General features: G+C 38.7%; 1 long non-coding RNA gene across 1 annotated transcript in view; it reads right to left on the bottom strand.

Moving 5' to 3' along the window:
- LOC140648383 (uncharacterized) overlaps positions 1-13595 on the bottom strand; it is a 36894-nt gene extending 23299 nt beyond the window's left edge. The window contains exon 1 of the long non-coding RNA XR_012041194.1: positions 13124-13595. This is a non-coding gene — a long non-coding RNA (uncharacterized lncRNA). The remainder of the gene's footprint in view (positions 1-13123) is intronic.
- Between the last annotated feature and the right edge of the window lie 451 nt (positions 13596-14046).

Here is a 14046-nt window from a genome sequence, read left to right as displayed (position 1 = left end):
AAGATATTTACACAGTCTACATGGGCATAAAAGAACTCTCCAGTTGTTACTGTGCTTTTTGCCCACTTGGCTCCCTTGTCTCCCTTGGCATGTCACAGTCATTACAGAATCACAGAATCACAGAATCATATAGGTTGGAAAAGACCTTTAAGATCATCGAGTCCAATCATAAACCTAACACTACCAAGACCACCACTAAACCATGTTCCTAAGCACCTCATCCAAACGTCTTTTAAATACTTCCAGGGATGGTGACTCATTCTCACTCTCTGAGCTGGGTGACTGCTGGGATAGCCCTGATGTTACACCCTCAATATTTCACTGTCTCATCGCTTTCACCAATTTCTGTCTACTACCTGCTATTTTAATATTTTCATTTATCATCTAGTATTCCAGTTCATCCAGCTATTTTTAGACTTATAGCATATATGTTGAAATCCATTGTGTTGGTTTTGACTGGGATAGAGTTAATTTTCTCCATAGTAGCTAGTATGGGGCTGTGTTTTGGATTTGTGCTGAAAACGGTGTTGATAATTCAGGGACGTTTTCGTTACTGCTGAGCAGCGCTTCCACAGAGTCAAGGCCTTTTCTGCTTCTCACCCCACCCCACCAGCGAGTAGGCTGGGGGTGCACAAGAAGCTGGGAGGGGACACGGCTGGGACAGCTGACCTCAACTGACCAAAGGGATATGCCATACCATATGACGTCATGCTCAATATATAAAGCTGGAGGGAAGAAGAAGGAAGGGGGGGACGTTCGGAGTGATGGCGTTTGTCTTCCCAAGTAACCATTATGCGTGATGGAGCCCTGCTTTCCTGGAGATGGCTGAACACCTGCCTGCCCATGGGAAGCAGTGAATGAATTCCTTGTTTGGCTTTGCTTGTGTGCGTGGCTTTTGCTTTACCTATTAAAGTGTCTTTATCTCAGCCCACGAGTTTTCTCACTTTTACTCTTCCCATTCTCTCCCCCATCCCACCGGGGGGAAATGACCAAGTGGCTGTGTGGGGATTAGTTGCTGGCTGGGGTTAAACCACAACATCCATATAAGTTTCTTGTCAGCCTGCTTGTCTGTTTTTACATCCTCTGCTTAAACAAGACTTTACTTGAACCTGTTCTTCAGTGTTTCCTTCTTCAGTTGTAGCAACTTCTGTTCTATCTGTTATCCAAGGATGCAGGGTTTTATACCTTCATATCTAGAGGATGCAGCATTTCAAAATCTTCCTCACCTGCCAGCTTTCCTTCAAAGTTAAAAAATTTCCATTTGACCTTTTCTATTTTTAGTGTCAGCAGCCTGATTCCATTTTGGTTTACATGAAGTTCATCCTTCCTGCTCTATTTATTCAAAAATTTTCCTTCATAAATCAATCCTTTCTTTCCTTTATTACATTCATTGCCATGCACTGAAACTTAGTTCTCTGTTTTTCCTGGTTACACTGATGGTGAGATAGATCTACTGCCACAATGCCCAGCACCTCAGCGGGAAGCACAAGAATTGCTTTCCCGATATTGTACGGTTTCAAATTAGTTAAGACTTGTATTTGAAATCTGTGGATTTCTTTTCATCTATGATGTTCAACTGCTAGGCTTTAAAATTTACTAAAATCTAACAGACTAGAGTTTAAACTCTGAAACTTTTTCTTTCACAAAGCTAAATTGTACAGTCTTAGCATATGTCAAAATCTGACCAAATTTGGAGCCTACAAGCTCTCCCTGAAATTAAATGTTAAAACATAAATGCTTCTGAAGACTGGCTAAGGTGTAGAATTAAAATTTATTTTTCTAGGTTTTAAAATTTGTTAAACTCCAAAACTGAATTTAGTCTAAGTAATATCCTAAACCAGAGATTAAAGTTTTGAAAGCAGAAGTCACTGAGAGGTTTAGTTGGAAACTTCTAGATTTTGAGTAGCTAAACTACAAGTTCACCTAGAGTCCCTTAGGAAGTTTAAACTGAAAATACTTGCGTCCATGAACAGGGAACACTTTGTAGGTGAATACGCAAACATAATGTCCCAGTGGACTTTTGCTTTTGCCCCTTGCACAAATGTCAGCTAGGTACCTGTCGACCACTGAAAGTTAATGGGAATTGTATCCCATATATCTCCTGAGCCTTTGACATCCGTCCTTTTAGGCTCCAAAGTGACTGATGTGCTTTTGAAAATGTTACCCGGAGGTTGTTTTTTGCTTAAATAAGATTATATTTGAAAAAAGTAACAATTTGATCTCAGAATTATAATCCTGAGAAGTAAGCAGGAATACAAGGAGCCAGGGGCTCAGGAAAAGCAAAGGACCTGGAGATCCCAGGAAAATGAAGAAATAGCTCTTTCACCTTCTGACCACATCAGTTTTCTATCAGTAACTTCAATTTTTAGTGATTGACAAGGACCCTGTGAATAGCTCTTTGCAATTGGATTTACCTCCAGGAAGTTACCTTCAAAGAAGCCACCATAAAAATGATTGGAAAAATGTTCTTTGCTCAAATAAGGAACGTACACCTGCTAAAACAAAACTCCAAAAGAAATAAAGCATGGCTTTAGTTTACATACGAGAAAGGTAAGCAGGAATTGTTCAGGATTCATTGCAGTGTTTCATACCCTAAGTGCCCTGAATATGTTAACTGCTGCACAGCACAGTTTGTCTGCTCTTTGTGGTATATATCAGGACAAATGACTATCAAATGTTTTAAAGTTCTTACTTAACAAAGCAAGCACTATGAATAAAAGTCCTTTTTTTTTTAAAAAAAAAAGGTCATATTTAAAAACTAAATTTAAAAGGAGAGAAACAAAAGGAGAGGAAAAGGAGAACAAACATTGTTTCTACAGCTCTTAATACAGAGCAAACCAGCAAATGACCTGCAATTTCTGGATCATTTTTCATGGGCAAAAGCAAATGTCTGTGGGTTCTAGACTGGACTTTTCAGAACTAACTTTAGACTTAAACTAAGAGATTGGACTAAACTCCCTGTCCCAGAAAGACCTAGAAATCTCTAGAGGGCAATTTAGACCTTAGAGGAACAGAACTGCCTCCAGAGGTAAGAACAAAGATTAAACAAGAGTAATTAAGCTTGTAGTTCAGTTGTTTCAGTTATGTGTCAAAAGTTGGATAGTTTGAATATGGGCCCAATATCTTACATAAATGTCCATCCAGCTGGCTCGTGTTAAGAAGAAGAGAGCTCTTTATCAGTGTCGTTGTCCCTCATTGTGCACAGCCCTTCCCCTATCGGCTGAATGCCCTTTGGAAGCAATACACTCCAGCCCTGTATATCCTAACCTGCAAGCACCATTGTATTTCTTGTGTAGGAAATTAAGGGCCTGGACTGAAGTCTTTTCTATCCATCTCATGACTGGAAGCTGCTGAAGTTCTTGCTGGCTCTAGAAGTCAGAGAACTTTTCTTTCACAATTGTTCAAGCATCCTGGGCAGGCTGAATGCACTACATCGTTAGACCATGGGATTCTTTTACCTTGAAAGATTTGTTTGATAGGCTAGCCTGAGGTCAACAAGTATCTTTCTTGGGTCCTTTATGATAGGATTTCCCTTTTCCATTTTCTCTCCCCTTCCTCCGTTCCCCTGCATACATTACTGTGAATATTTTATAAAGAGACAATGGCAAGATGTAATAGATATATCTGTTTCAGCCTAGGCCATGTGAGAGGCTGGTCATAAGAAGTACTGAAAGACTTTTGTTGCCATAATACTGAATAGGTATTTTCATCTTCAAGCAGAATGGAAGGGTAATGACTTCCCAGCTCTGAGGTTCATGTCTTTCAAAATATCATGGCAAGAAGCTTTAGCTGAGGTTTTGAAAGGAATTCGTACTCTAAATTCTCATTCTAATCTTATAGCCAATGGATACTTTTAACATTTTAATAATTTTTTTCTATATCCAAGATAGTTCTTATTTTGAGTGTGATTCAATCAATGAAGATATGGAACAAAAAATCTACCCACTTTTCTCACTTATTCTATTGAAGATAAAAGACGTATGAGGCTTCATGGTGTTATTTGACTAAGAACTAGTTTGGTACTCTGCCTTTTATGTTACTTCAAATACCCTCACACACCTTTTTTTCTCATATAGTCACAAGTTTCTCCCTTGTTTCTTTTTTTCTAAATGCTTACCATCAGTGTTAACATACCAACCTTTTTATCTTTAAAAAGTCAAAAAAAATACATCCAAGGGGGGTAGAAGAAAGATTCAGAGTAACTCCTGATGACTCGGTATTTTTCTTATCAGTAAAGCCTACACTTTACTCACCTTTTCTCTCAGGAAACAAATGCTCAACCCTTGTGTTTAGTTGTGATGGATGTCTACCATAGACACAGGCCAACAGGACACAGCTCATAATAAAACCTATGTGTTAAAAAATAAATATTTTCCCTTGCAGTGTAAAAAAAGTTAAATTAATTTAAAAAATTAGGCAGCAATATTCTTCTCCCACAAAATTACCTTTTGAATCCTGAAATTTGGAACAAAATGGTCATTTTCTACCTTGGAAATGAAAGAGATGGTCCTATGTTACAAACATTTAATTGCAAAATTCCAGCAGCTGTCACCTTTGACATCTGTCCTGTGTGAGCTGTGGACAGGAAAGAAAGACGAATGTGGAAAAAGAGTATAGAAGGCTGCTGACATCTCTTTGCTTTTATCCCTGTTCAAAGTTAGCTTTAAGAAAAGGAGTGCCCTGTACCTGCCTCAAGAAGAAGGTAAAGATTCCTAAAAGCAAATTTGCTATATGCAAGAAACCATTATTTTTCATTAAACCCATCACTCTGGAGAGAGTGATGAATCTAATTTTCTTCCTATTTTGGGGAAAGAGGACCAGGAAACTCATGAAGGTAGGAAAGCTCCCTCAGCCCCCTTCAAAAACAAACCCCCCAAAATAGGGTAAAGCTGGGGCTGTCCTGTGTTTTTCACAAATATCGTTTTGCTGACATATGTCTAGCCTAGTGTGATTATGCCACATTTCACTGAATTAATCAGTTAGAATGACATGAATCATAATAAGAACTGACAGCCTACTCTGTTGTCTTTGTACAGGCTTCAAAATTCAGCAATGAGCACCACTCAGAAGCAGTGGGTTGAAATCACACACAGATTTTGGTCAGTCATGAACATGCACAACTGAACATACAGAATGAACTTTCAAAATTAATCTGAACAGTGAACTGATTCTTCCCATTTTCCCAACACTGAACAGAGTTCTAGACACTCATGATGTGAATGTCATTCTCTAGGTAGGGCAAAACCAAAGCAATACCAGAGAGAAGTCAGAAAAATATTCTGCCTACTTTCTAACTCATGCCTCTTCCAAAGTAATGTGAAGGTAGGTCATAGCAGATTCAAAAGTGGATATGAGCAAATGTTTGGACACAGGACAAATTTTTGCTTAAGAGTGCCTCTTGGATTGTGTGCATTTGTGAATCTCCAAAATTATCTTATTTATTTATTTATATATGAACTCTTAAAATCAAACCTTGACAGCTCTAGAATAAGAAATATTTTTACATTAAATACAACAAAAACTTCCGCTGACTTCTTCCCTTCCAAAGACAGGACTGAAATGGATTCAGACTAAAAACAGTCCCACATCCAGGCCCCTTCACCATTGTGAAGGTATTTATTAAAGAACCATAAAAAGAATAATTCCTCAAAGCAGCATCAGATAGACTCGTCTCATCACTACCAGATGTTGTCTAACCTGGTATTTCCTTCAACAACAGGGATTCCACACTTCCCAGGACAATCTACACTAGTGTTTCCATAAGTTCAGAATTTTTGAACTTCCCTTAAGTCAGAATTTTTTCCAGATCTCTCTCTGAAAACTAGTCTTTAATCCCTCTTTGTCATTTTTGTCTTTAGACATCCTTCTATAAAGCCATGAGGTACAAGTAATTCTCCACACTTAAACCTTCCTCAAAACGTAGCCCTAGCAGAGGTCTTCCCCACACCAGCCTGCATGTTCTCAAGACAGACTTGTTAACAACCAATGAGACAAAACTAACAGTTAACTGTAACAAAGTAAAGCTAAAGACTGCAGAATTAATGAGCTATGCTATTTAATTCTCCCTCTTTTGGTGATTCAATGTTCGCTTACCTTGCTTGCATGTAATCTCCAGCATATACAAACACCTACTCCAGACTGCTGGCTGCTCTGGACAAGGACCTGATTTTCTTCTCTGTAAATCCCTCAGTTATTGTTGGCACTTTCCAGTGACAGGAGTAATGAAAAATACATATTTCATTTATATTGTGATGGGCTCCTTCTCCCTTCTCTGAAGTGCTGGGGAATATGACTTGAAAATGCAGAGGACAAGCCTAGATAGCTGTGCTGGAGGTGAGGCTGCCTGAACTGTGCTTTGGGGGTTTCTGACTGCACTCAGGGTGGTTGGATTTTTCTTTCAAATATCGCAATAGTTCCAAATTTTAGAGAAAGGAACACACTTTTACCCTTGTCGTGTTTACAATAGAAACCCTGCAGTATGACAGTCAAATCACAGGGGCAAGTGAAAACACAATGTCCATTGCTGCCTGGAAACTTTTGCAAAAGCCCATGACGACCTACCTGCAATGTAATATGATGACTCTGAGAGACCTACACTGGAAAAGGCTGTCAACAAGAAGTACATAAAAGCAAGGAAGATGTCTCTGTCGAGTGCATTTACTATCTTTAATAAAGCAAATAGGCAACTTAAGTTTTTAAATTTGTTGATCCATGCAAGTAAGATTTTCTTGTATGGTTTATTGCTAATCTGAGATAGAAAAGAACCATCAATAAGGCAGGAAGAACTGCATAGCAACAAAATGTTTTGTTAATATATCAGTGGCAATACAAATACATGTATTGTTTTAGTACTTGATTAAATAAGTGAACAATTATAACCATTCTGATCTGGCAAATTTTCTTGGTCACCAGCATCCCTTCAAAGGAACTCTGGCTGATAAAGTGGCAATAAAGTGCTGCTGTTCAGGCATATCAGATTGCACTTGATTACTTAAAAAAAGAATATTTGCAGTTGGGGTTTGACATACAGTAAAATGAAGTTACAAAGGAGACCGGTTTTCTGTTTGTTAGCAGCAGCTGCAGATATTAAATCAGCTGCTCCAAGAAGAGCATAGCTCACAGAGCACTTCAGAATTGCTCATTTTTCTCCACGCAACTGTTTGAATATAGAGTATTTGAACAAACTAATTTAAAACCTTTGAGGTTTTTCCATTAATAGAGAGGGCAAGGAATGAGATGAAATGCAAAGTAGATCTGGGACCATCAAGGTTCAGAAAAACAAACTGTTTTAAGAAAGTGTCCAATTAATACAAATATGCTTTTTTGGCCTTGGTCATCTTCCTTCACTCTTTTGGAAAACAAGGGTTTCTCCACCAACCTGAATTGAACTACAGTGTATTGTGTAAGTGACAAAGCACATTTCTTCTGGTTAATCTGAAAAAGCAGATTAAAGTTGTTAGTGTCTCATTTTTATGTGGTTTGCATTTTCCATCCATTTGTGACAAAAATATAGATGGCTGGCTAGACAAAGATTAGCAATTTGATTTAATGCCAAAGCAATAGTAATGCAATCAAATTAAAACACACACTTTTGCAAATAAGCACATGCAGTTTTTCAGTTTCTTTTTCTTAAGATCCATTCTGTGCCCAGATCAACTCTTTTCTATGATGAGTGACCATGGACTGGAAGATGGCATCGCTCTGTGGATCAGTGAAGGACTGTGAAGACTTCCGTGCAGGTCACAGATTTGTGTGTAGAACAGTGCAACACCGACGGAAAGTTATTGCTATCTAACGAGCATATGGCAGCAAAATGAAATATGTGTGTCAGTCCAAGCGTCCGCATCACAAAAACCACAACTACCACACATTTGCTGGCAATCCTCTCTGTGTCAAAACCCAAAAAACAGGCATGGAAATTTAGCTGGTTTTAGTCCTCAGAGGTAGCCCAACATTTCAGGCTTGAGGGACGTTAACAACATAATATGGAAAAGTTTACTGACTCGTGTAGTCAGTTTATGTATACACAGACATCAGCAGAGCCGAGTGAATACTGCAAGGAGTATTTGTGCAGAGCCCTTTACATTCTGAATACCTCTTTCTTCATACTGCTATGCAGGCACTTTTGAGGGTTTTGTCTGTATGTTTCTCTTCTGGGTAGGAGGAGTGGGGTCAAAATGGCTAATCGTCATAAGATAAAACTGCACAACCTGAGGTGAGCCTCCTCTCACTGAGCAGCAGTCATGAATTTGAACTCTCAGGCGGAGATTGATGAAATTTATCATGCCTAACTTCAGCGATTTCATATCTATGCCTAGCTGTAGCCAGGCATCTAGAGTCTTTCTACAGTCAATGCAAAAACATGGGTAACTCCAGAAGGCGGTTCATCCAACCTACGTTACACATCTTAGGGGGCTTCTTTGCCTCCACTCACTGTACAGAAAGTGTTGAGGATGAGCTTAGACTAGATACTTAACTTATAGGTGGCTAAATGTGGATGTGATGAATCCTATCCACCCAGACAAATGTACTCAAACAAGAGCATTCCACTTACTATCCTTCTTATTAAAAAAGTTTGATGCAACCCAAACCTAAACCAGTAATCTGGGCTCAAGGTGATCAGTTTGGTAGTTTAACAAACAGATTAAGTATTAGACAGTCAATAAGGTCAATTCATAAACAGGGTTATTAACATCCCCTATTCTGTGGGGAGTGACAGCAAGTTTGTTGTTTGGTAATTCATGACCACATGCACATACAAAACAATGCTTTCTTTATTTAAATCAATAATTATGCCAGACAATCCCAGTTTCTGAGAGATTTAACATATAGGATCATCAGAATATGATCCATTCTCTTCTTCTTCTTCAAAAAAAATTCTTTTTAGAGCTGAGATTTTACTTATCTCTATCATTTTCTGTAACATTACTTTGTAATCCTCAGATCCTATAAGAGGGGGAGATACTGGGAAGATGAAGGTGTACTCCAGGAACCAAAAGGTCCTGCTACAGCTGTGCTGTTACTCATACAAAGTGTTTTCACCAACCTTTCCTTCTTTTTTTTGCACCAGTATCAGGGACAGGTTTTGTAGCTTCATCATGAAAAAACAAAACTGCTATTCAGCTGTGGAGGATATAGTGTCCCTCCTACATGAGGCTAAAAGATTTTCAGTGCACAGACTGAATTTTCAGTGCCTAGCTCTAAAACGTTTCTTTTTAACATATCAGCGGGGTAAATGTAGAAGTCATTTGGAACAAGCATGTGCACCTCCCTGTCCAAATTGCTGAAGAGGAGGTCTAAGTAAAGAATGGAATAATATCTTTTCTCCTATTTCTCTCCCTAGAATAAATTAGTAGAAGGACAGGATCTTTTCAATTGTACACAACATAAACTTGTATCCCATATCTCCTAAGGAGGACTGTAGAGTTGTACAGTTCCAAGAGTTAATGAACCCTATAAAACCTTTTAACAGAATTCTTTTTCAGCATACTACCACACTTTAAAGTTAAAGCTCTGATTTGTACTTCCACCAGCTTTTTATTCTAAACAAAATACTCTGCCATCCTAGTTTTCATTTGGCTTCTTATGCTTCACTGCTAAATGCTCTTCTACCACGAATTAGATGTTATTTAACATTTTGAGATTTTTCTTCATTTTTTTCCCTTATTTCTCAGTTCTTGGGGTTCTCAGAATGTCTTTTAGAAGTGTTGAAGTGTCTCTTAGAAGTGTTAGGTGGCCCTAACAAGGAGGAATCCAAGCTGAAGATATGCCTTTTGAAGAAGACAGAAAAATGTTTGTAGCCATTTCATGCATGGGCTAATGGAGGTCATTAAAAAAAGAGGGTTGAAGCTAATGAAGGGTGTGGATCTAGATCAGAAGAAAGAAAGACGTCTTTTGTGTTTCTTGGAAGGTGCAACCAATCCAAGTGGCAGGCACAAAACTGGGATTTCTCAGCATGAATCCAATACAAATCATTAGGAAACAGGGTTTATTTCAGTTTCTTTTAAAGGAAATGTTGGACAAGCCAGCAGGAGTCTTACGGGAGACCTGAAACTGAGTCCTGAGCTCACTTCCTTACTACTGGGCAAAAGAATGAGAAAACATGGTAGATGCTGCAGGCTCAGCTCTTTTCTGTGGCCCTGGCAGCTGTATTAATGATGTACTGGAGAGACATGCATCCTACTCTGACTGAGCGAGGTGGAAATTACCAGGTGGAAAAGAAAAAGGCTCTAGAAAGTCCTGTCTCCAAACAGTGTATATTTTAAGTAACAATAAATCAGCATATTGGGATTTTATTTGATTACTTTCCATGCTTTCCCTTAATACTAATCATATAAGGCATAACCCTCTGTCAGCACTGGAATGGTATCTATTACATGAATTACTAACAACTGTACACATTCTAGATCACCTTTATGTTGCACTAATTTAGTACCTTCACATTTCTGCGTAAGTGAATCTGAGAGCCCATAAAGCAATAGTAAAATATAACAGAATCCTAGAGAACTGCTTAAAATCTGACGTTCAGTATACAGACGAGTGCTTTCATAGCAGTTTATTTGTAAGCAGAAGGCAAGTCCAATTTTATCTATGAAAATGTCACCTTACCAGTAAATGCTGTCTTGGCATCTTCAAAAGACTCTTCTTTCCTCAGAATAAATACAGATTCTCCATTTGTATGATGTCAGTGTAATCATCCCAAGTAAGAAAAAAGCAGAACTAATCAAGGTACATAGAGCTACATGGGGAGGGGAAAAGGGGAGAGGAGGAAGCTGAGGAAAAAGCAGATTTTTCAGGAGAAAACCTGAATTCTTTGAAGTCTGCATTTGGGATGAGGGGGCTGTTGACAGACATGTGTAATTACAGACAGAAAACTGATAGATGTGTGATTATAGACAGATGGTTAGCTCGGCAGGAGTTTCTGACAGCTGGGCTCCAGCACTTCTTCTCGTAAGTCTTTATGACCTGATCTTTCTTCAGCACATAAATATTCATGTACTTACATTTTTATGTATGATTTAGGTGTAAAACAAGTAATGGTTCTGCAAGGTGCTGAACAGCCTTGCCTTTAAAATTAACCATGAAAACTTATGCCAGATGGTTAAATTTAAGCAGTCCTGCTGACTTTATTCGTTTTCATGAATCTTTCTATTGGATTCACTGGTCTGTGTCTCAGTTGTCATGGATAGGTTTTACTTAACCTGATTTTGGCTATCTAAAGTGAGGTGTCTATTTTAAGACATCCTTCAAAGCACCCTTTGACTCCCTGGAGAGGAGTGACAACCTTCAGAAGGGAATTCCTTCTACCTCAGTAGGATGTCTCAAGCATGTGGGAACAATCATGCCTGATAACTAGTTTGGATTAATTTTTAGTTTGATTAATATTAAATAGAATGAATATTTGCCTAAATTGCATGCTCTGGGACATTAAAAAAGAAACTTTTCTTGTTTCCAACGAACTTCTCCAAAGCAAAAATAGTATGATGGCTACGTCCAGCAGAGGCTCTTAGAGCACTTGTGTGTTCTTCAGTTTGGGTGCATGATGTAATTGTGCACAAAATCTGTATTAGGACAAGGCTTAGACAGGCACCAGCCTTTCCTTTCTAGGCAAAGGACACCAACACGTGGGTAGGAGGGAAGTGACAGTTTGCTCTGATCGGGTTCCTAAACCACATAATCTGTGGTGACGGATTCAGGGGCAAGCTAAAAAAATCCCATGAGACTGAAGTCAGCTCTTCCCTTTCCCTCAGACTTTATTTCTTTTAACCTCTCTTTTCATTCTTTCACTCTTCATAACAATTTCCTCAGCACAGGCAGGGAGACAGACTTCTTTGATTCGTTCTATAAGAACTGCAAAAGCTGAGGTATCCTAGACAGAGACATACAAGATAGAGACTTCTCTTGTCGTTATTTCAGCTTTTTGCAAGTAGAGCAAACACTCACATTTTTGATCTCAGTAGCCTGAGTGCCTTGACAGCTGTAAATGAGTTAGTCAGAAGATGTGGCTACGAGGTCTTTGGGTCTTCTTACTATGTCAGTTGTCTGATTTTTTAGCTTAAAAAACCTGCTTCTGAATTTCCCTTCTGTCTTACTAGTTTTAGTTTATTCTTCCTGAAAATGTTTTGTCCTAAGGTAACTTCATATTTGTTAAAGAAACATAAAGCAAAAGCATAAAATGTTTCAACTCAAATGTCTGTAGCTGGTCTCCTAGTTTTGGACCTCTTCTCACACGCATTTAGCAATTAGTCCATTGTGTTCAGCTCCCAGTCAAGTCATGCAGTGTTACATCATGCTGTGGTTTCTATATGGAGCTCAATAGCAAATTTACCAGTGTGAATTTTGAAGCGGTAGTCACTTTTGCAGAGCTGTCAAAACCACACACAGCCAACAAATAGTTCCATACGTTGAATTAAAATGCATCTCAGTCTTCTCTGCACTCATTAAATGCTAGATCTCCTTCAGCACTTGTCTTGCAAGCTCTGCTGAATGTAGTTATTATGTTTTTAGGACAAGACACATTTTCCACACAGAACTAAGCCAAGGATATCTTACACCACTGGATCTCTGCAGTTTGAACATGGTCTTACTTTTGAAATGAAGAGGTGGCTAGCCAGACATGACCAGTATTATTTGCTCTCTTTTAATTATGACAAGCTATCTTTGTTGCCTCTGGTTTTGAAGATCTGACATTAAAGTAAATGATCATATGATAAGGCCCAGAAAGAGTAATACAACTTCGATGTTCCTAATTGCTAGTTGTATACAAACTTTTTTAGTTCTAGGACACAGGTCTAAAGCAAAACTCATGTAATAAAACAAAAGCACTGGCACTATTTCAACTTTCCTGAGCAACTCAGCAATCATTCCAACTCCTGAGATACAAAGTCACACACTGATATTTTAGACCTGAAAAAGTTACTCTAGTGGAGACAGTAAAGTTCTCTCTTGCAAGAACCTGCAGTTACAATTCACACTGTCTCCTGAAAGCATCCAAAAAGACTCTCTGACTGTTGTATACTACTTTCTCTGTTTAGGCTCACTGATGATGACTCTCTGAAACTGTGCTATATGTTACCTGCCACAGAGCAGGCTCTGAATGCAGTCCATGGAAATCTTTACTCACCAGCCAGGTAAATGTGAGTCTCTTGGATTAAAGCAGGGGTGAGGAATCCGTGGTCTAGTCTCCAGTGTTGTTTTATATGGCTTCCAATCATGCGATCCTTTTATTCCTTATTCCTGGGTCACATTACACTGTGTAGTACAGATATGCAATTTGCCAATTGTGTCTAAAAGGCCTCAGAAAAGACAGAGTTCCTCATTTGTGCATTAACCAGAAGCAGCCATCATCCTATCATGCCAGATGTGTTTCAGCAGGGATGAAGCTAAAACACTGTGCAAAAAGCTAGTGGTATTTAAAATTAGCAAAGACTGCAGTTAAAAAAAAAGTTCATAAATGTAGGTAAAGAGCTTATGTGAGAAGGCCAGTTGGAAAGAGAAGGTTCCTTGTGTGCAATTCCTATCTGTATATATGGAACTGTTTTTGTTGATTCTGTTTAACTGCACTCATTGTGGCATTCTAGCAAAGCAAGTTATGACTGAGCCTGTCTGATGCAATGTAGTTCTAGATTTCAGGAGTGCTGCTTTCTCAGAAGAATGTAATGATCTTACACCTCCATTATACTGATTGTGTTTGCTGAAAAAAAGTCCACTTTTGCCAGTTATTTAATAGCCATTTCTTTTGAAATCACAACAAAAGGCTATCAGAAAATAACTGCACCAAGTTCATAAACCTCTCCGAAGAGTCAACATTTTTTTGAAAGACAAGTTGGGTTTTGTTTTTCTCTATCCAGTGGCAGTTTCAGGCTTCTTGTCTGGTGTATTACATCAAAGCTGCAAGTACAAGTGCTATGTCCATTTGTAGCTGCTTAATTCTAAGGTTGGTTCTGCTCTGGTCCTGGTGTTCCTCACAGCAGAGTCCTCCCTGAGCCTGACTGCCAGTTCAAGAATGGCTGGGAATTTGTAGTGCAGGAGATCCAACTGACATCT

The sequence above is a fragment of the Ciconia boyciana genome, chromosome 2, assembly GCF_034638445.1.
Source record: "Ciconia boyciana chromosome 2, ASM3463844v1, whole genome shotgun sequence".
In the NCBI taxonomy this organism is placed as follows: Eukaryota; Metazoa; Chordata; class Aves; order Ciconiiformes; family Ciconiidae; genus Ciconia; species Ciconia boyciana.
The sequence above is the reverse complement of the archived record's forward strand: the minus strand, read 5'-3'. Positions and strand labels throughout refer to the sequence as shown.